A 22,022-nucleotide genomic window follows, 5' to 3' on the forward strand; every position below is an offset into this window, starting at 1 on the left:
AAGCTATTTACTTTCGATAGTGGCTAAGGGTATAGCATCACAGACCATGTCCGAAGCCAAAGTGGTGGTGTGCAGGAAGCCTAATAAGGATCAGACAAACTGCGGGTCCTATAGCATTGATAAATATAGATGCAAAATTGTATATGGGCATTTTGGAAGCAAGACTGTCTCTTCTACTCCCTGTCTGGGGTCATTACAGGGCGGCAGAACTTGGAAAACACCACCTGGTTTAAAAGGCCACAAAAAGACAGGTGCCATTGGTGCTGATTTCCTTAGATGCCGAAAAGGCTTTATACCGTCTTGAATGGTCATATTTGTTTTCCGTCCTGGAGCATGTGTGGGTGGGAGCCAAGTTTCTGCATATGGCAAGAGCTAATTAAAGAAACCCGAAGATGCGACTGTCTGTCAATGCTGTGAGAAACCTGAAGGTGTCTCACCCGCCAATCCCTGGGGATCTGTCGTCCAGGTGGCTAGGACACGGTCATCACTTTTGGATCCAGTTCCTGAGGGTGGACCAGTGCGGGAGGATTACCTCGATAAGGGGTCTTCGGGGAGTAGGAGGCCGGATGGTGAGACGCGGTATGCCCTTCCCTATAACACCTTTTCCCCATCCTACTAGGTAGTACTTAGGAACAATGCTATGCAATGCCACTTTCTGTTTTGTGAAGGGGTGAAAGGTTGTGTTCCATCGCTTACCGTGATATCACTTCGGAGTGGGGTCAAATCACTTCCTGTGATGTCATCAGAGGTCAAGGGTCCTGGGGTGTCACCTGCGCTACCCCAGGCATTTTGGTGAAATGACGTCCATGGTGTACAGGGGATGGTAATGCTTACTTTTGACGAGTGTAAACAACACATAAGGCTCACGGGATAAAATGGGGGGGGGTGGACTGTCAACGTAAACACTGGCTACCGGATCTCATTGTTAAACGAGCAGCAGGCAGGGAAATGACGATGTTTGATAAATGTTACCAAACACACACACACACTGTGTCCAAGAAATTGATATCCGTGCTATATAAGATATTACTGGTCTCCATGGCCACCCAACAATAGGCATACATGAAACAATGTGAGTGCACATTGGGTGTGGCCATCCCCACAGAACATTAGGAATATTCCCTCATGCGTTTTTCCAAACTGATGGGGTCTATACAGCTTAGAGAAACTTTTTATAAGATTATGATGAGGTGGCATTATACCCTGGTAAAGCTACATAATATATATGTCACGGCCCCGCAAGAGTGTTGGAGAGGGTGTTCGGGAAGAGGGGACTGGGAGCACATATGGTGGGAGTGTCCAGTAATGGCCCAATTCTGGGTGGACACTACGTCCCAGATTCAAGCAATGGTCACGTTCGACACAGCTCCTAACCCCAGGGAGTGGTTGTCGTGATATACAAAGTGCCAATTTGCCAATCAGGGCTTTAGATGACAGCATTAGCCGCTGAAAGCCAATAGTTTATTCAAAGTATGTGCTAAATGCTGAAAGTAATGCTGAAAGTAAATGCTGAAAGTAATGCTAAATGGTGAAAGTAGCGCCTCCATTATGCACTAGTGAGCTATAAGGAATATGCAGGCCTAGTAGGGGTGGTAGGTTACATTATGCATTGTAGAAAGACAGGCAGGGCAAAGGCCCCAGTTCTGTAGCTAATAGAGACATTATTGGAGGGTTTGGAGCATTATAGCACCTATATAGCGCTTAGATCTTTGAAGCGCTATGGGCACTAAGCTATGAGTGCATGCCTTTTAGAGCTTGCTCACATGGGGTTAATTCATCTCGGCTTCTCTTTCAATAGTCTGCCTTTCTAACTGTAGCCCTGCATGGCTTCGTAAACAAATCCTGTTTCCCTGAGAAGGCCTGGTACGGCCTTGCTCATACGCTGATAAGGACATTCCAGTGCTTTCGCATTGAGGGCTCCAAGGGAGGGGTAGGAGCGAGCAGGGAGCATCTCAGAGAGAGTTGGGTTTTTCCATGAGCAAGCCTATATTTTGCACAGGGAAAGTTCTGGAACTGTGCGTCATGGTGACCGACAGCACGAGATTACAAAAATGCATGCCCACATAAATCAGGTGGGAGATGGATCCGTGGACTTGGTTCGAGCAAGATAGAGTGTCCGGAACCTGATGCTCTGTCGGCACCCTGCAGCGCTGTCATCTGAACGGGGCTGGCAAAAGCTAGCTTATGAGGGCCAGGGTCTCCCAGCGCTGATTGAAGGGGCGTAAGACTGTGTTTCTCTGTATTTCTCTAAATTCTATGTTTCTCTATATTTTGTGCTTGCTCTAATGAGCTTTGTAATCTTCGCTAATACTTGAATTCCAAAGTGTTGCTAAATTTACTGTTTATGCTTTTTTGTCTAATAAATGGTAAACATTTTGAAGGTGTCATTTTTCACTAGCATGAGTTCACTGCTCAGCACGATAGAACCTGTATTTTGGGCTGAATTGGGTAATTTATGCTAATAAGGGCTGGTCCCGAGGACGATTTTCCCCTTTTCAAGACAGTGGTTGTGTGGTCATTTTGACCCAGGAGTTAACCTGCACAGCGAGGCCCATAAAAAGGCATACATGATGATGCTGATAGCAGCATGGGTGGTGATAGGGAAGCGTTGAAAGCAGAGACAGTCTACACGGGAATAGACTGGCTCCAGAATCTGGGGGGATGCTTGGGTCCATATAGCATCCAAGGGGACAGTGTGAAATTCCGGCAAAGCTAGGAGATGGTCCTGGCATACCTGCAAGGGGACTGTATGAATCAATGGTGCCCGCACAACTTGTGTATATTGGAATGGACAAGAAGGTATTTTTGAAGAAGGGATGAGACAAGGGAGCTGGATGGCGCTGCTTCCAAAGGGGGTTGGGAGGGAATGTTACATTTTACTATATATGCAAAATGCTAATAAAATAGGTAAAGTAGGAAAGTTTTCATTGCCACCAGCCAGTCTTTGGACACATCATGGAAGTAACCACAAAGTTACGAAAAACAATGTTAAAAGGGACACAAAGCATTCCAACCACACCTCACTGTAAGATGGAGAGTGCAGTGTAAAATAAACAGATTTTTAATTTTTTTTACTTTTTTTCCGCTTGGCAGACAGTTACTCAACAATATTAAAACAGGCTATAAATACCTCAGGCCCCAGGTCGGGGGCAACTCACATTAAATTAAACGACATGTACACCCATAACCAGTCATCTGTGTATGATGTGAAATCAAGAAGAAGGGTTTTAATATCGGCATTACCAGTGTCCAGGTGCTCCAGTCGGACATGCAGTGGAAGCCCCTCAGTTCCATACCAGTATGTTGCGAATTAGGCCTGGCGGCTAGCCAGTACGTCTCAAAATTGGGAGCGTGCACCCACCCCTATCATATGGTAATGCCAAGTATACCCACTTTCTTTTCAAACTGCTCCCGCATGCCACAGAAATTGTGACAAGGAACCATGAAGTTTAGCAAAGAAGTACCTTCCCGGCCATATGGGCACATTGGTGAACAGATACAGCAGCTTGGGGAGAAGAATCATTTTCACCAGCGCTAACTTGCCCGCCAATGAAAGCGGAATATTCGGACATTTCTACCATTTACCGAAGACATATGTCCCATGCGCTTCATCGTGTTACTCACCGGCTGACGAGTAGTCTAGGCAAGCGACCAGGATGGTTGAACTGGATTTTGCTTGAAGAGCTCAAGATGGAGCCTCCACCTGAGCCTCCTCTCTGTTGAGGGAAATAAGCTCTTTTTGATGATATGACTCTTTGCTGTGCTTAATCGCAGACAGAGAGACCGATCACCCAAAAGAGCGGGGAGAACACACCGCCACGGACCCAGCTGAAAGAAAAAGACAATTGGTAAATACTTGGTGAGAGCAAAGACCACCACAAGAAAAACCTCACAAAAGCAGGAAGTACCTGGGTCACCCACTCCCCTTGTAATTGAAAGGAGCAAGAATGGAATTTCCCCTGTAAGTATAGAACAGATATTAGATTCTATTTGGATGGTTTCAGATCGGATATAATAAAGAAGAGTTAAGGAGGTCTTACCAGAACAGGAAATGAAATAACCTAATCAATCCAGGCTAGAAAACAACGGAAGTACAAAACAATAAACAGGAAGGTTAGTAGGGATGCTATTCCCGGGCGGCACGAGGAGCGCACTAGATACGGGTAGGTGCACTTCTCAGCAAGGCGTCCCTGTGTGCACTTTCAGAAATGAGTCCTTGTGTACAATCAGCAAAGCGTCCTTGCATACACTTGAGGAAATGGAGTCGGAATCCACAAAAAGACACTTGAATTGAAGAAGGGTACAGTTCACAGTATACCTAAGGTGAAGTATTACAGGAGGCTACACAAATAAGGTAGCCATGTTTCAGTAGCTCAAATGTTCCAAAATAGAAATTGTAACAGGTAGAAATGACCCTCGATTTTGAGAGGTTGAAGCTGAGAACTTGGAGTCAGCTGGGAAGGTGAGGAAAACCAGGTGAAGGCGGTGGTTGGGTAATTCAGGACAGACGTTTCTGTACGGGAAGAACAGCGAAAGGCAATCCAATGGACAGGCAGCGAGGTCTGGTACACAGGCGGGCTAAAGACAGTACAGAATCAGGATGCAAGCAAACCGTAGGGCAGGCAAAGGTCCGGTACACGGGTAGGCAGAAGAATTGAAAAATCTCAAGGCAGTCTGTAAATGGAAAACAGGAACTGGTACACGGGAAGGCAATGATTAGGAAAGGCACAGAAGACGAAACTTCAGATGCCGGTTGCAACGTTAATCAGAAGCAGCGTCCTTCCCGCTGCAGTGCCTAATATTACCCAGAAGGCGCAGCGCCATAAGCCTGTCAGAGCTCACGTTCCGCATAGTCGGAACTACACGCAAAAGGTAGGTTTCCTGGGAGTTGTAGGCAAAGGCTGGGTTGTTGATACTTTTGATGTTGTTGACCCCAATCTCCAGGGTAACCGCCACCGAGAGAAGAAAGGGGCTGAGAAACGTCGGATACTGTGGCGAAGCGTCACGACTTTGGTAGGTGCCTTGAAAGTGGTCTGTTTCGCCTGGCGTGATGAGGAGGCCAGCGGGTCATTCAGACCCCGATGTGTGACTCATCATGTAACAAAAGGAGAGCCCTCTTACCCCTATTTATCTGGACCCCTAGATATTTGAAACTGTCAGTTGTCCACTTCAGGGGGGTACATCACGCAAGGCCAAAGCTGTGACATCTGTCAGGGGGTACATTTCCGACTTTGTATAATTAATCGTGAATCTCAAAAATTAGCCAAACGCTGTGATGTCCTGCATGATTGGGTCCAGGTTTAGATGTGGATCCCTGACATACAAAAGTACATCATTTGTGTAGAGGGAGACGTTTTCCGGAGATCCAGACAGCTTGATTGCCTCTCATCCTATGGCACGTTCTAATCACGTCTGCCATGGGTTCTTTTGGAAGTGCAAACAGCAGTGGGGACAAGGGACAGGTGGAAGCGTTCCCCGCCCCAGAGTCAACGGTTCGGAGAGTTGAGAATTAATGAAGACCCTAGTCAAAGGCTGGGATCACAGGAGCTTAATGAATTGAATCATGTTTTCTCCAAGTCTGCATTTGTCAAGGAGCACAAACAGATATTCCAACAAGACCATATCGAATGACTTCTCTGCATCCAGGGCGACTGCGATGGCGGAGGCCTCCGAGGTCAACCGGGAGAGGACAGTGAAAAGTCGACAAACATTCAAAGCTGTGGACTTACCAGGAATGAATCCCACCTCGCCGCCATGCACCAGATGCGGCATCAAGGGAAGCAGCTTATTTGCTATAATTTTAGCAAATATCTTCGTATCTACGTTCAGCAACAACAGCGTGCTGTAAGATTCAGTCTTTGGGTGGCTTCCCCGTCTTAAGCAGGATAGGAATGGTTGCCTTGCAGAGTGATGCTGGCAGGATCGCAGCCTCAAGTGCCTCTACCCATACCCGTAGGAGGTGGGGGGAGAGTATCGTCCCATATGTCACATAAAACTCAGCGGTCATCCCATCTGGACATTGAGCCTTGCCCCTGGGGAGATCCCTGATTACACCCATGATTTTGTCCACAGTAAACGGCACGTTAATCTGATACCTTGCACTTGCCGACAGTCTGGACATAGGTATACCCTCCAGCAGGGAGTGGATAGCCTGCTCCGCCCGCACTGGGCAAGTCTGTTATAAGGATTCATAGAAGCCACTAAATACCCCAAGGATCTCACGATTCGAGTACCTATGCTCTCCCCCATCGTCTAGGATCTCATCCACTTGCAGAGGACCATGTTCCACCAACAGCTGTCTGGCCAGCGTTCTACCCAGGCGGTCTCCCTCTCCGTAGCACTGGGCTGCCACCGGTTTCGCAAAGTATGCAGTCTCCCGCTGCCCAGGGGCCTGAAAGAGCTCCAGCTTAGTGTGAATTTCCACCAGGACCGACGGGTCAGGCGCTGCAGTGTATGCATTCTCCAGGTCTTTAAGCTGGCGTTCACAAACGTCACGGTCACGCTGAATGTTCCAGAGAATCCCAAATTCTCTCGACATGGGCATCCCTCCAACATATACTTTGAACGTCTGCCACAGCATGCCCTGTGACCTAGCCTCTGGGGTGTTGTCGATAAAAAAAAAGTTATGGATATCATCCTCAATATCAGATTTGAACAAAGTGTCATGCAATGCCTCTGACTTGAACCTCAAGGCCGCCCTATTGTGCGCTCCCCCACTCAACATGTACTACATAGTGAGGGGCGAGTGGTCCAAAAAACGTACGAGGCAGAATATCCACCGATACACCCTTCTCCCACTCGTTGTCGAGAGAACATGACCAAATCAATGTAGGAAGACATGTCGTGTACCGATGAATAAAAAGTTTACGGTCGGGGCTCTGCAGATGTCGCGCAATTCAAGCTTCTCCACTTGACTAAGTAAACTGTGGGCAGCTCTGGATGGCAGTCTAGGGGCTGTGCTGATCTAATACATAGCTCCCCTCCCCCAGATTACTGGGCTGCTGGAAACAAGTCAATCACTTTTGCTACATCCTCATAAAAATCTTGGGAATCCACATTTGGACCGTAGGTATTAACCAACACAATTTCAACCCCTTCAAAGCACCCCATGCCCCACTACACACCGTCCCGCGGGATCAATCAGAAACGTAAGGGATTTGTGAATCTAAGTGAGTACCCTTCTGGTTTGGGATGTATAGGACATTAAAAAAAACTATGCTTACCCCAGGTTGCGGCAACTGATTAATTAGTGAATACAGCAGCGTGCGTTCCTTGGAAAAACAAAATGTTGGTTTTATGCATAGTGGTATAAGCCATTATGCGTCTAACATTCGTATAGTTGCCAACCCCCCTAACATTCCGGCTAAGTAAATTAAGTGCTGTCATCTCCTTTGCAGAGGAATTGTCCAATGCCCATCTTCCCTGCCTGCTGGGTACATCGCACCCTCCCTCAGCCCAATTAACATTTCAGTCCACCCCGCGTGCCTAGACATTTGCAGAACTTTTTGTCCCACCCACCTCAACCTCCCTCCCCACCCTCATCCCCTTCCCAATTAAGGCAATGTCAACTCCCCCACCCACAACACCATCTGTACACCCAAGAACCAGGTAGACCCCAACCAAACCAAACACACCAAAAAAGAAACTTAGCATGGGGGAGCTGTTGCTAAACTCCTTGCTTGTTCACGTTGCTAAAACCTCTCCACCATTTAACAGGATAATTGAACAGAAACATGTGCCGCAGCACTATTTTCACAACCTTAAAACAGTAAAGAGAGACCCGTCAGGCCTGGCCCCACACCCAAGCTTAGATCCGGAAGAGTTCCATGTCAGATGACAAGCTCCGAATTGCCTCCGGTACTTTCAGACGTCAAGAGGCGCCCACCTCCACAGCTTCATTGTTCCCACCAGGGATAGGAATATTTGCCTGAATATATGCCACTGCCTCCTCTGGTATAGTGTTGAAAACGAAGGTGTGCAGGCAAGAGCATTGTGGATTGCACAGACCTGTCACGCAGTAATTTATTGACTCCAAGAAATGTTTTCCGTTCCATCTAGACAGTTGTGGAGAAGTCCGAGTATATATGTATATTGGCGGACTCATACAGGAGCGGTCCCTTCTGCCTCACCAGGTGCAGGGTAAGGTAACGATAGTTTAATAATGTAACGCTCACCTGACTCCCACGGAGACGCTGACCAGGCCTGGGCTGCTGCGGCCTCTTCTAAGGTGATGCGCAGGACTCGGAACACCGACTGGGCCGGACCCCCAAACCTGGCCTGTCTGATGCGTAGGAAGATCTTTTTGTAGATGGGGAAAAGGATTTTAAACACCTGCGGAGTGACGAGTCGAACCCCTCTTACTCTCTCTTCAAACCACCTCTGAACCTTCCCGTTAATTCTCACCTTTAGATTTGAAATGACGAGCTCTCCATCCTGCTTCTGGTGCAGGGGTGCGGTAGAATCCAGTTACTTCACTGGTTATCGGAGGGGCATTCAGGTCCAGTTGCTTCACTGGTTTTTTGGATGAATAAGGCGCTTTCGTAAGTATATGACTTATCAAGTTCAAGGGTTGTTCTCCCTTCCTTTTTGGCCTTTATTTTCAATGGACTGCTTTTAGTCTTTTAGCGCAGGTGCAGAGCGAAGATTCCACGTAGAGAAGACAATTCGCTGTGGATAATTCAGGTGAGCTTATGTTGGGGTGGTTTTTCTAATGTCTGTATATTCACCCACTAATGCGCGTGTTCTTTTTTCCCCATAGGGGCCGGGGCGCAGTACTGCCAAAAGGCGTGCCGAGCCGAGATGAGGAAGGATTCTCCCCCACCAATCGCCAGGTAAGCCTTCTGGCAAATCAGTTTTTTCCCAATGGTTTCCCTGGCTCACCTTTTGTTCTCCTCTTTTCCTTCCTAGGTGCTGGAACGTGCGGATGGTTGTAGGAGTACGGAATTCCTTGTGGACAGGTGAGTTGAGCGCAGCGCTGCAGCGAGCAACGTGAGGAATCCAAAAATAATGTCTTTTCCTTTAGGATCGTCGGCGTGTTGGCTCCGGATCCCATGCAATATCAGGTAATGTCCTTTATTCACCTTCTCTTCCTCTCTTCTTCCTTTTAGGTGTTCCAGAACTGAAGCAGGCGTGGCTGGAGTCAGGATGCAGGAGCAGACACGGTGAGCGTCCAGCTGCTAGGAGCAGAGCAACGCGAAGCGTGAGCTGCTGTCTGGGCGTGGCTTAAATAGCCTCCAAAGAAGTCCCAGGTATGTATCCTTCCCCAATCAGGTATGTATCCTTGCCTGACCACGCCCGAGTGGCAAAATAGTCCCACAGGTAAAGTAGTTCTTTTCAGGCCTCAAAGAGATCTGGATCTGGCAGCATGGTCTGCATCAGGTAAGTCGACCAAAAGCACTCCCTTTATGAGCCTGGTGCCTACGGCGCCAAGACTGTGTCCAAAGGGCCCCTATTTGGGGTTGCTGGACCTTCCCTTGGGTACCTGATGTGTGCTTCCGGGGCTGCCGGTCTTGGACTGGCTCTCTGGGAGTATGCATCATGACAAATCACTGGTCTCAGCGGTGTACCGAGCTTGGGGCAAAAAGTGGGCGATCGATGAGCCCTCTCCACCACAAAAGAGGAAGAAAACGGTAGATCACCTAGCAAATCCTTCAGTAGGGTCTCAATAGCTGGTTCCATGGGGCCCCTGCCAAAGCCCTCCGGCAGCCCCACCATCCTTATATTATTGCGCCTGGACCGGGATTCATAGTCATCCATCACATCTCTTGAGTGCCCGTTTGAGATCTATGGACATCGCTTTCAGCTGCGTGCGGAGCCCCACCACATCATCCTTGACCGTCCAAAAGCGGGATGCTGCCTCTGTTACATGCGCACTTTCCTGTTCCAGCTTGGCATTAACAGTTGAAATCGAAGTGGTGATGTCATCTAGTTTACCACTCACTGCAGCAAAGCCTGTTTGCATAATAGTCATGATCTGCCGCAGGTCAGGCATGTCAGAGATAGCAGCCCCGGAGGTCTCCCCCCTGCTCTCCCCCAGGAGCTCAGCATGTTTTGCTCGCCTGGTTAGAAAATAAGTCAATGTTGCTCTGCTTTTTGGGGCCTCTACTCCCAGTCATCATTGCTGCACAAGGTGTGGTGTGGGTCTAAAAGTCACAGGAACTCAATGGTGCAACCCCCCTCCCTGTGTAGCTGAGGAGGAGGTTGTCACCTTGTAAGGTTTGCAATTGGGAGTCTCAGAGAATATTTCCAGCACTCAGCCCCGCTCTCTAGGGCCTACTCGCACTCACCAGTGCACCAGAAATTCCTGCCACAGCAGGGTGCTCCCAAGATTTCAATCAGCCAAGCTCTCAAATATCAGGTTCCAGGGAGATTAGTATGGGCACAGTCCAGCAGCCCGCAGCAGCAAAACTCACTAGCAGGCTCTCTTCCCACCAGCCCCACGTTTACTGAGACAATATCTTGTGACTGTAGAGGGGCGCAGAGCCCGCCGTGCCGCCAAGCTCTATGGCCTCTATGCCCCAGCAAGGACGCTAGTGCAGCCGCAGCACATCTCTAGAAGGTCACTGGAAGGGACGCCTGCACCACTCACGCCCCTCTTTCAGGCCGCCCGTGCCAACACCCAGGTAGCCGACGTGCCATAGGCCCCCCAACAAAGCATCCACACAGCCAGCGTATTCCAAGTCACTGACCCGGCACACAGGTCCCGATGCACTGCAAGCCTCTTCTGATCCAGCAGCCTGCGGTGACCCTGGCTTGCCACAGGAGGTCAGCGCAGTGGTCAGCTACACAAGGCTCTGTCCGCCCTCCCAAAGCCACCAGTGCCACTGCTTGCCAGCTCCACCACAGCAAAATGATGCACCTCCTTCCATGCAGATCCAGGCTGCAGCGCAGGGTCTGTGGCCTCCAAAAGCAGCCTGATCGCTCCCCAATGGTTCCGACACCAGTTGTCATATTTTCAGTGGCCAAGCGGCCCGAATCACAGGTCTGCGACCGCTTCAGAGAAGACACAGCCATCTAGCAGGCTGCCCAACAGCGCCCCCCCCCATAAACAAAGAATTTCATAATGGAGAACAGAGTTCCCTTGCACCGATAGCCATACGGAAGGGTCAGTACTCCCCCAAAACAGATTAGCTTAGCAAGGCAAGCAAAGTAAAAGGCTTGGCAGGTCTTCCAAAGTCAGGACATGTACAAAACAACCTGTCCTTACGTTGGTCCAACCATAGGCACTTAAAAAACAAAAGTTGGTGGGGGTTCCATACATGTCTATGGAAGAAAAGCAGCAGAAATAAAACCTTTCCTAACACTGCCCCCTAACACTGCCCATCCACCCCTTCCAGGGGAGGCGGGGGCAGAGGGGACACTGGGAATCTAAACAACCCCAGGATGGATTTCTTGTTCCAGGCGGTTATACATCCCAGACAGAGCTATGTTGCAGACCCTGCCTATGCTCATTAGAGAAGTCAATGCCTTATGGACCACCTGAGCAATTTAGGACTCTCAATCACTTCAAGGGCTTATGGTCAGTTTGAATGATGAAGAAGGGAGCCCCAAAAGGTGAGGGTCTCAGCTTCCCAAGGCCCCACACATTGGTAAAATAACTTTTCAAAGTGGCCCACATTGTCCTTAAGCTGGTGGCTGATGTCCTTAAGCTGATGGCTGATGAAGCATGCTGGGTGTTCCTTGTCTTTGTTATCTAGTTTTAAGAGGGCTCCTCCTATTTCTATGTCAGAGGCATCAGTCTGCACTATAAAAGGTCTCAGATAGTCAGGTGCCCTGAGAATGGATGCCTGAAAGGCCTTCTCACACTCATCAGTTAGAGAGCTTTTTAGGTTTCTTTGGATTGGTGAGAGCTGTCGAAAGGATGCAGCTATGGCATTATATTCTGCCATAAATTCCTGTAATATCCAGTGAGTCCCAAAAAGGCTCTTACCTGGGTTGGGCAGTAGGGGGTCACCCGGCTTGTACCACCTGTACTTTAGTGGGTAGAGGCTGTATCTTGCCCTCAACAAACTAATTTGCCTGGTAGGTCACTGATGCTTGTGCAATCTGGCATTTGGTTGCCTTTATGGTTAAGAGGGCCCCTTGAAGCATCTGCAATACTATTTGGAGGTGCCTCATATGTTTTTCCTAGGTGGGACTGGAAAAAGTAATATCATCAAGAAAAGTCATACAGAATTCCGCAAGTACATTCAGAACATGGCTGACCAACCTCTGGATAGTAGCAAGCATGATTTTTTCCAACCCAAAGGGCATTACCCTGACCAGGTAAAGACCCTCAGGTGTGGATAATGCAGTCTTCTCTTTGGCATTTTTAGTCAGGGATTTTTGCCAATACCCTGAAGTAAGATCAAAAGAGTTAAGGTACTGTGCAGCACCAAACTTGTCCATCAACTCATCAGTTTGTGGTAAGGGGTGGGCATCTGTCTTAGTGACAGCATTTAGAGCTCTAGTCATCACATTCATCAGTATCACTGAAGAGTAACCCAGTCACTCTTATCGAGGTTAAAAAAAAACCTTCATGCATGTTTTTGATATTTAAACAAAAAATACTTTAATTGCACAAAGTTACAAAGATGAAATAAATAATGCAGAATCAATAATTCTTCAACATACAATATTTTCCTATTGTGTTATAGATATGTTCCTCAAACAAAAACAGTACCCTTCAAAATTATTCCAACGGAAGAGAAACAACAAATACATTCAACAGCTTAGTATTGTGTGTACACATATGGAGATAACAATTCTGTGTTCAATCAGAGCCATACCACATCAGCAAAACAATAGTTTTCTCAATGAGATGCTCCTACAGTGACACCACACTGCTCGTTTCGGGACCCTCCGTCCCTTCATCAGGGTTAACTGTTATCTTTTCCAACAATCTGTCCATTCTCAGACTGGCGGAATAAGCACCAATTAGAGAGCGGTTTCCTTTCTTATTGACATCCATTGTGCTGAAATAGTTCCAAACCAGACTGTCAACACCGAGTCAGTCCATCTCATTCCAGTCGACTCTGAAGGTCACTCTGTTGGGTGCTCAGGCTGATGTGAAGTCCCATATCCAGGTAATGGTGTCTATTTTTTCAGCAGCCAGCTTGCTCCTACGATGAGCAAGATCCTCTCATTCCCTTGGCAGTTCAGTCACACTGGAACTGTAGTTCGTTAGCCCCCGGTGTGAGAGCAGTGGCAGAGACACTTCTTCCCGGTTCATGCCAATCGCTGGAGATCTTCCGCCAGTAGTCTGTCACAGGCTCGCTGTCATATGTAAAGACTAAGTTGTTGAATGTATTTGTTGTTTCTCTTCCATTCAAAAAATTGAGAAGGGTACTGTTTTTGTTTGAGGAACATATCTATAAAACAATATGAAAATATTGTATGTTGAAGAATTATTGATTCTGCATTATTTATTTCATCTTTGTAACTTTACGCGATTAAAGTATTTTTTGTTTAAATATCGAAAACATGTGTGATGTTTTTTTTTACCACGATAAGAATGACTGGGTTACTCATCAGTGATAACTCCTTGGGGCCTCCTACATCCAGTAAACAGTTGACCTGACCTAATCTGGTTACAGCTCTGGAAGGTCCTGACCAGTTATCCTGTAAAGCCCTAGCCCTAATAGGGTTCATGATCAATACTTCCTGGCCAGGGGAAATATGAACAAGTGAGGCCTTCTGGTCACGTTTTGCTGGTGCTTGACCAGCCTGTAGCTTGTCATTAGCTTCAGTCATCGGTAGAGCAAAGCTTTTCCTCAGACTCAACACATAATTACCACATTAAAGGTTAGAGAAGTATAGGGGGTTTCCCGCCCTTCCTTCACCAAAGCCATGGGGCCCCCAACAGGTTGTCTGAAAAGAAGCACAAAGGGGCTAAGGCCAACCCATTTCTCTGGCATCTCTCTGTAGGCAAATAAAGACATGTTAAAAGAAGGCCCCACTTTCTTCGAGGGGGCTCTTCAAGGGCCCCAGTGACACTTTACAATGTCATGCTGAATCGCTCCACCAGCCCATTGGTCTGTGGATAGTGTGGAGAAGAAAATGTGTAGGAAAAAACCACATTCCTTCCAAATAGTGTGTATGTATTTGTTCATAAGGTGTGTGCCTCTGACTGACACAACTTCTTTAGGAAAACCAACTTTGATAAAAATAACAAGCAGGGCACTAGCAACTGACTTGGCAGTTACTGTCTTTACTGGAATGGCTGCAAGATATCTGGTGCATAATCAACAACCACCAGGATAAACCTGTTGCTAGAGAATTTAGGAGAGTCTAGTGGACTGACCATCCCTACCCTATCATATGGAATACCCACTACAGCTAGTGGTGCCCAAGGAGCTTGGGTTTTTTGCCAGGCAACTGACAAGTAGAGCCGCTCTTGCAGTGGTTTTCCATCTGGCCCTCATCATAGGACCAGAAGAAAAACATGCTTCACCTCTGCTTGGTCCTCTTTGTTCCAAGATGACCTGCAAAGTGGACTTCATGTGCTGGGGGAAATCACCAACCTCTTATGGCATCCATCTGAGGGCTCTATGGGTTAACTATACAGTAACCATCTACTCAAATAATCCTATTTTTTCCAGGGGTTCAGCTTAAGTGGGAAAAGGCCTTTCTCCTGAGGCATTACAATGATGGAAATTCTCTCCGACACTTGTTGACATTTTCCTTGGATCAACGCTCTTCTGAACGCAAACTATTAGACTCAGGGTGTTCACCAGGGTTCAGAATCTCAGACAACACCTCTTCCTCGTCAGGTTCCAATTCTGGGTCAGGCATCTCAACAGCAGTTTTCAATATTTTAGGGGTAGAAGTGTTTTACCCCTTCGACTCCTTAGCCTTGGGTTCCCCTTTGGCTTTGTCTTGGCCATAGGTTTGTCAAAGGCAGCCTTTCTTATCTGAGCCCGTGTACTAGGTCGTTTTGCTTTGTCACCTACCAGACTTAACTCTTTAAGGTAATTTCCCAGAAGATCTCTCTCCGATACTTTCTTCTGGACACTCACAGTCTGGACTCCTCTTTTTACAGCTAAAGTAACAACATTACTGGGAACATCTGAAGGGGACCATCCGCTACCTTGGTTAGACTCAGAAGAGCTCTGGCAATCTATTCTTAGTTTAGCAGTGTGGGATCCACCCCAATTAGACTGGCCCTAGTGTTCCTGATAGCAGTGGAGTCTCTTCCATCCATCAGTACACTATCCTTGAAACAGCACTTGGATTATATGGAATGGCAGCATACTCTTCAGCAACTGGTTGCTTCCAGGATCCAAAGGACACTAAAGTAACCTCTGCTCTTACACCTTTGCACAAAGAGTCTCAGGAGAAAGATGTCCCTGTGGGTATACTTCCATCATCATAAGGGAAAGCCAGATGCGCAGGGTGGGCCCCCAAAGTCTTACTTTTACATTTGTGGTTCCCGTTCACAGGATCACTCACTCCACAGATGCCCCACAGCCATTCCAATACGCAATGGAAGAGATTGGACCCTCAGTACGTTTTGCCAGTGCTAGCTGAAAAGACCAGCCTTCTCTTTCTCTGCTTATACAGATTCAATATTAGCCAACTTGTACTGCAAATCCAATTATTTTATCCTACGCATTTCTTTTTCGAGATCAAATAAGGCTTCAGCATCAACAGTATTGACAGTCATAACAGTTGCATTTGATGAGTCATCATCATGAGTCACTTGAACCATTGCCATTAGCAGTACCATTTGCAGAGCATATGCCACAGGGTTCTGCACCAGCATTTATATCACTAGACATAGGCAAGGCATTGTTTCTAAATGTGTGGTGTTCCATTATTTTCTGCAACTCACTTTAAGCACCAAAAGTAGGCAAATCGGTTTCAGAACACATTTCTTAAGAAATTATACTTTGTGCTTGGATAAGGTTTCAGTAGTGTATGTTTCTGTAATTCTGGTAGTAATAGTACTTTACAAGCTTAAGACTTTTATAGTTACGAGTTCTGCATAACAAGCACTATACAATCACTCCAAGGAGCCTTCACAGAGTACCACTCACCTTATTCCAGCACTAAGCACCAAGTGTTAAGAACATGGTGACCTCTCCAAATCAGACCACAGGGCTGATTCTGAAAATCTAGCCTAACAACTGGAATGCCTCTTCGAACCTCCCGATGTCCCTTCAATTCCACCTCACTATGTTTAATATTGTAGTGTATGTTTCTGTAATTCTAGCAGTAATAGTAATTTACAAGCTTAAGACTTTTATACAAAACAAGGGGGGTCTGGGAATCTCTCTACCAGCACGAGCACAGGCTAATGACCTGTTCTTGGGTGAATAACCCCTGGGAGAGACTCAACCAAATAATTAGCTCACTGTCCCTTTCACAGAGAAGAAGTTTCCCTGCATATCAGTCTTTGTCCTGCCCAGGGGCAGTCCAGCACGGAAATACTAGGCAATTCTCCTCTGGGTCTCACCCTAAGTTACCAGGGGAATCCAGACGTGGGCCCCTTGCTCATTGCTCTTAGAGAGGCACAGCTTCACCTCACTGATGATGCTCAAATAGGCTGAAAGACGTGTATGGGGTTGTTGTGGTAATCTTGTTCAGAGGAGAATTGCCTAGCATTACGGTGCTGGACTGCCCCTGGGCGGTTCCATGTGTTAATATCCCCACAAAAATATTGCCATACAAAAATATCACCATATCATATTTTTGTGCCAATATCAAGGTATGGAACCTGCAGGGGACACCCCCGCATTATTTTTAATAGAGCGAGGGACCCTCCCCCCCGCAACCACGCTCCCAAAAACCCCGAAAATTATCCCCCCAAAAATATTGCTTATGGCCGTTCCAGACGACCATATATAAGGCGATATTTTTGGAGGGGATAATATGTAGTGATACCCCCTGGGCAGGACAAAGACTGATATAAGGGGAAATGTCTTCTCTGTGAAAAGAACAGTGAGCTAAAGACTTGGTTGACAGTCTCCCAGGGGCCACCCACCCAAGTACAAGTCAATGGGCTGTGTTCGTGCTGGTAGAGAGTTTCTCAGACCCCCCTCTGTTTTTAAGACTTTTATAGTTACGAGCTCTGCATAACAAGCACTATATAAATCACTCCACGGAGCCTTGACAGAGTACCACTCACCTTATTCCAGCACTAAGCACCAAATGTTAAGAAGAGGGTGGCCTCTCCGAATCAGTCCACAGGGCTGATTCTGAAAATCTAGCTTAACAACTGGAATGCCTCTTTGAACCTCCTGATGTCCCTTTACTCCCACCTCACTATGTTTAATATTTCTTCCATTTTTTTCAGCCTTCTGGATGATGCCGTTTTCCTTATTCCTGGGGGTCCTTCTCCGGAGTTCACCATCCTCTTCACCTACGTTGTCACCTTCAACCTAATTCTGAACACACTCTTCACCCTGATGTCACGGCCACCATACTTAATACACCCCATTCATTCTCTGCATGTGTCAAACTCCACTGCATTCCTTCCTACTTCCTCTCCTCATTTACCTCTCCTTCGGTCACTTCACTCTTGTTGTTACTTCTGAATGCCTCCTTACTCTCCACAACCTCCTTATTCTTCTTCTTCACCTCCATAATCCTCTCTCGCCACCTCTTTCCAGCCCCTTTTTCCTCCAGAGCCTTATGCACTCCTCTTCAATCTTCCACCTTCACCAAATGTGTTTCTGCACCACCTCCGAATGCCCATTCAGTTGTCAGGGCAGCTGCCATTATACAGGACGGGTGTGGAATTGTTGCACTTTGGCTGGTGGCGTTTTAGCATGCTCAATGGGAGGGCATCCATGTAGATCTGCCCCAGGTGAAAATCTTTAAAAAGGGCAGCAGCTGGAGAGACCACCAGAGGAGAGGGTGCAAGGAGGTGTTATGCTGGAGCTAAAACATGGCGCTGGTGCGCAGTGTATTCTGGGGGCACTCAGAGCCATAATGGATATTTACTCCATGCCTCAGTGAAAAGCTGTACTTTGCTGAGAACTGAATTTACTTTGCTGAAGAAAACATGCTTTCCAAACCTGGTAAGTCAAAGACATTCTGATGGGAAAGCTGGTTTTGTTATGTCTTGTTATGAGTTATGGGACTGTTTTCCGTGGCGTTTGTTCTTAGGAGAGGAGGGAAGCGCTTTTCTCCTGGAGGTTACTGTCAGTTGACCCAGCTGGCAACCAGCGGTTGCCCATCAATGCGCAAGTGCATTGCCAGAAGGTTCGAGAAATTACCACTCCTTTTTGAGGAGTGCATATATGCGGAACCACTCAACTGTCAGACGGGACAAGTACAAAGACCTCAGTCGGAAGGGGGACGCCTTTGTCCGGCATACCTGTTGGCTGTTGTGCTCTCGGCCTGGCTGTTATCGGGGTCTTCCAGCCGCTTTTGGTGAGATGAGGGATTCAGTTACGCCCACAGTGATGTATTTTCTTTGGAATTCTTTGGCTTTTCTGTGATTTATTTCTGTGTTATCACTTGTTGCTTCCAAGCTTTGAATAAATAGCCGTATAAGTGCTCATTATTTTCTAAGCGTGTGTGTGGATGTAAGTCATTGCATCGTCTATCTGCGTTTAAAGTATTGGCTCTGCAATTGCGCTGGTGATTAATGACTGTCCGTGCACTCTGGGCGAGCAATACAGGAAGATAGCGGCTCAATTATGTGAAATTATCTAATTTAGGTTTGTTTGTTTGTTTGTTTATTTATTTGTATGGCGCACACGGTCCAAGGGTATCTGGGCGCCTTTGCAGAGTGAGTTACAGGAATACTTTCAGCTTAGTTACAACAGTTGAGAGGAATAACGACAATATAACATTGGATACATTAGGAAATGCAAACAAACAGCGTACATACAGGAATACATATATACAATGAGAGGCAATAAACAACCTAAGGATCTAGGTTAGAATCATGGCTGACCGATGGGATAGTCTAGGTTATAATATGTGCATAATTAAGGTTGACCATGGGTGTCATTCGTGATTGATGAGCCAATTTATAATGTTGCGCCTGAACAAGTAGAAGGGTTGGTCTGCTCTCATTGAGGGGTGTAAGGCATTCCAGGCTTGAACTGCCATGACAGGGAAGCTGGTTCCTCCTGCCTTTTTTAGTTTGAATCTGGGCACAGCTAAGCGTGCTGAGTTGTTGGTCCAAGTAGGACGGGTCGAGGGTTGTTTAGTGATTCTCTCAGAGAGGTATGTAGGAGCTACATGGTTGAGACATTTATGCGTGAGGGATATATTTTTTACCAAGATTTTGGCTTTAGTATTGAGCCATTTGAACTGTCTCCTCAGGTGTGAAATGTGTTCTCTCCTGGGCATGCCAAGAGCAGCTCTTAAAGCATTTGTCTTGCAATGTTTGGATTTTCTTGATGAGGTATTTATTGGCCCACAGATAAAGAACATTGCAGTAATCCAATTTGGAAAGTATAAGTGCTCTCGCTAAGAAGGTCTGCAAGTTCTCCCTTTACCCCCAGAAACATCAGGCCCTCACTGAAAGTAGCAGACGAAAAGTAGCAGACGAATGGCGAGACCTGAACTCGGGTGCTGCTTCACTAGAGGAAAACCTGAGTCAGTAGACCGTGAACTGTAGGTAGGAAAACCACAGGTCAGCCCAGTGCATTTTCAATGTACTGCAGTGAGCAGAGATGGCACTCACCTATGGGTGGGCTCTCAGAGTGGAGTGCATTGAGGAAACATGGGAGAAACTGGATGTTGACGGAGACCTGAGCATGCCAATGAAGAACCAGAGAAGGAGTCTTACAGGCAGACGGTGAGACTGTGTACAATACAACTGCATGGTGGAGTTGCAGGAGGTTGAAGGGATACAGGCCCAATGCAGGCTTGCGAAGAGGTGCACCATGGGGATCAGAGGTCGCACCTAGCAACAGCAGTGGCTGCGTAGAGGCAGAGAAGATTCAAGGACAAGTGTGGTCAGAGCAAGAGAAGAAATGGAGAAGCACTGGAAATCTGAAGCACTATAGCAGTGAACCACAGGGAATCACAATCTAGCAAAGCCTGTAGGGAGTGCATCTGGTGTGGTGCAGAGGTGCTGGGTCCGCTACTTATAGAATTGGTGGATTCTGAGTCAAGATCCTGCGGCCAGAGTCACCTAAAAGGTACTCTTCAAATGTGTAAGAGGACATAAGCAGAGACAGGGGTAAGAAAGTGCTGTCGGTGCATAAAGGGGAAACCAAGTGTTTTTTTTAACACAAGTCAGTCCTACTTTAATAAAGAAGTATAGAACATAGAGGCAGATATTGGGAACTGTGCAAAATGTCTAGCTTTCCTACACTTGGAGGACGAACAGCAGGAGACACCCAAGCGCCCTCGGCCAAACGCATTTGGCCAGCCAGGCAAACCATGGGAATGGTCGACTGGGAGAAGGCAAAGACAAGGGAGAATGGGAAGGACTGGCAGCACCCAACCGGTTCAGGTTTGTGAACCAAAAAGCCCACCGGATCCGAAGGGGCCTAGCACAGGGACAATGAGTGAAGCGCCACTTAAAAGTGAGAAGACCGCAAAATTGCTCTGAAGCGCCTGCACGGAGGTAGGAGGTCATTAATCTTGGAAGCAGGGTCAGAGTAAAACTACTCCTGACCATTGTGAACTGGGGGGAATCTAGAGGCCTTACATCCGTTGGTTCAGCGGAGGAGCCCATTAGGGGCCAAGGCCTCATACTCTCCCAGGATGGGGGGGGAGGGGGTGGGATGAGGAAGGGAAGGGGGTGGGATGGGGTGGGGAAGCGTACGAAGCTTAAGAAAGCAAGGAACCAAAAAACTATGAGCAAAGATGAGCCACCCCCACAACTGGGTTTAACAGAAGGAAAACAGACAGAGAAAAGTTCTGTAGCAGGATACAGGGTCCAATATGCCGAATCCCATCTCCCAGGGAGCAATGGAAGAAGTGAACATAATCTTGCTTAATGTCCAGGGACTAAATTCCCCTGCTAAAAGACGATCGATTCTAGGCAGGCTGGAAGCCATGCAAACAAGAATAGCGATCCTACAGGAGACACACCTGCTCCAGCAAGATGAGAGAAGGATGCGTAGTAGATCATTCCCTCTTCAGTTTTTCGCCTCAAGTCAGTCTAAAACGAAAGGGCTGGCAATCCTGTGTATCAGGGACTTGGGCTTCCACAAACAACATATCTTGAAGGATCGGGAAGGCAGATACCTGGGTGTGAGGGGTACCATCAATGGCCAAATGTACACAATTATAGCAGTATATGTCCCCAATGAAAAGCAGGACCAGTATATTCCCAAACTACTCCAGAAGGTCGGGGTATGGTGTGAGGGCAGAGGGATAATAGGAGGTGACTTTAACTGTGTTATGGACCCAAAAATAGATAAAACACTCCCCCCCCCCCCCCCCGACAGCTGCAGACCAGCGAAATAGACAGGCCCTGGGAAAACTCTTCAGAGACTTGGAGGTGATAGAGACGTGGCGGTTCTTCCACCCAGAAAGCAGGGAGTATACACACTACTCGGCGGTACACAAGGGATACTCTATAATTTACATGATCCTAGTGTCTTCCACCCTGATCCCCTATGTCAAGAAAATAGAAATCGGGGTCCAATACCTCTCAGATCACGCCCCAGTGGTAACCTGCATAGAACTGCAGAAAATAACGAATAGGCCTCGCCCACAATGGAGGCTAAATGAAACAATCCTGAGGGACACAGCGCTTAGGGCACATATGGAGGAAGGCATAAGAAATTATTTCCTGGAAAATGACAATGGAGAGGTGGATTGGCGGGTAGTATGGGATGCGGGGAAAGCAGTTATTAGAGGGGAATTCATAGCTCAAGCAATGCAATACTACAGAGAGAAAGCCCTTATAACACAGAAATTAGAAGAAGAGGTGAGAAATGCTGAAAAGCTCCATAAGACCCGTCAGACGCCCAGAGCCTGGCGAGACCTCAAAAAAGCTAGATCCAAATTAGAAAACAATATGGCGGACAGAACAGCGCAAATACTGTTAAACACTAAAACAATCATATTACATACACGGGGGGAAAACAAGCAAATTCTTGCCAGCCAAATTACGCAAACAG

At 47.2% G+C, this 22,022-nt stretch overlaps 1 protein-coding gene across 2 annotated transcripts in view; it reads right to left on the reverse strand.

Moving 5' to 3' along the window:
* Positions 1 to 22,022, reverse strand: part of TMEM120A (transmembrane protein 120A) — a 473,343-nt gene that overhangs the window by 362,632 nt on the left and 88,689 nt on the right. The gene's annotated exons all lie outside the window — the stretch shown is intronic.

The sequence above is a fragment of the Ambystoma mexicanum genome, chromosome 9, assembly GCF_040938575.1.
Source record: "Ambystoma mexicanum isolate Mex_15411 chromosome 9, UKY_AmexF1_1, whole genome shotgun sequence".
Lineage (NCBI taxonomy): Eukaryota > Metazoa > Chordata > Amphibia > Caudata > Ambystomatidae > Ambystoma > Ambystoma mexicanum.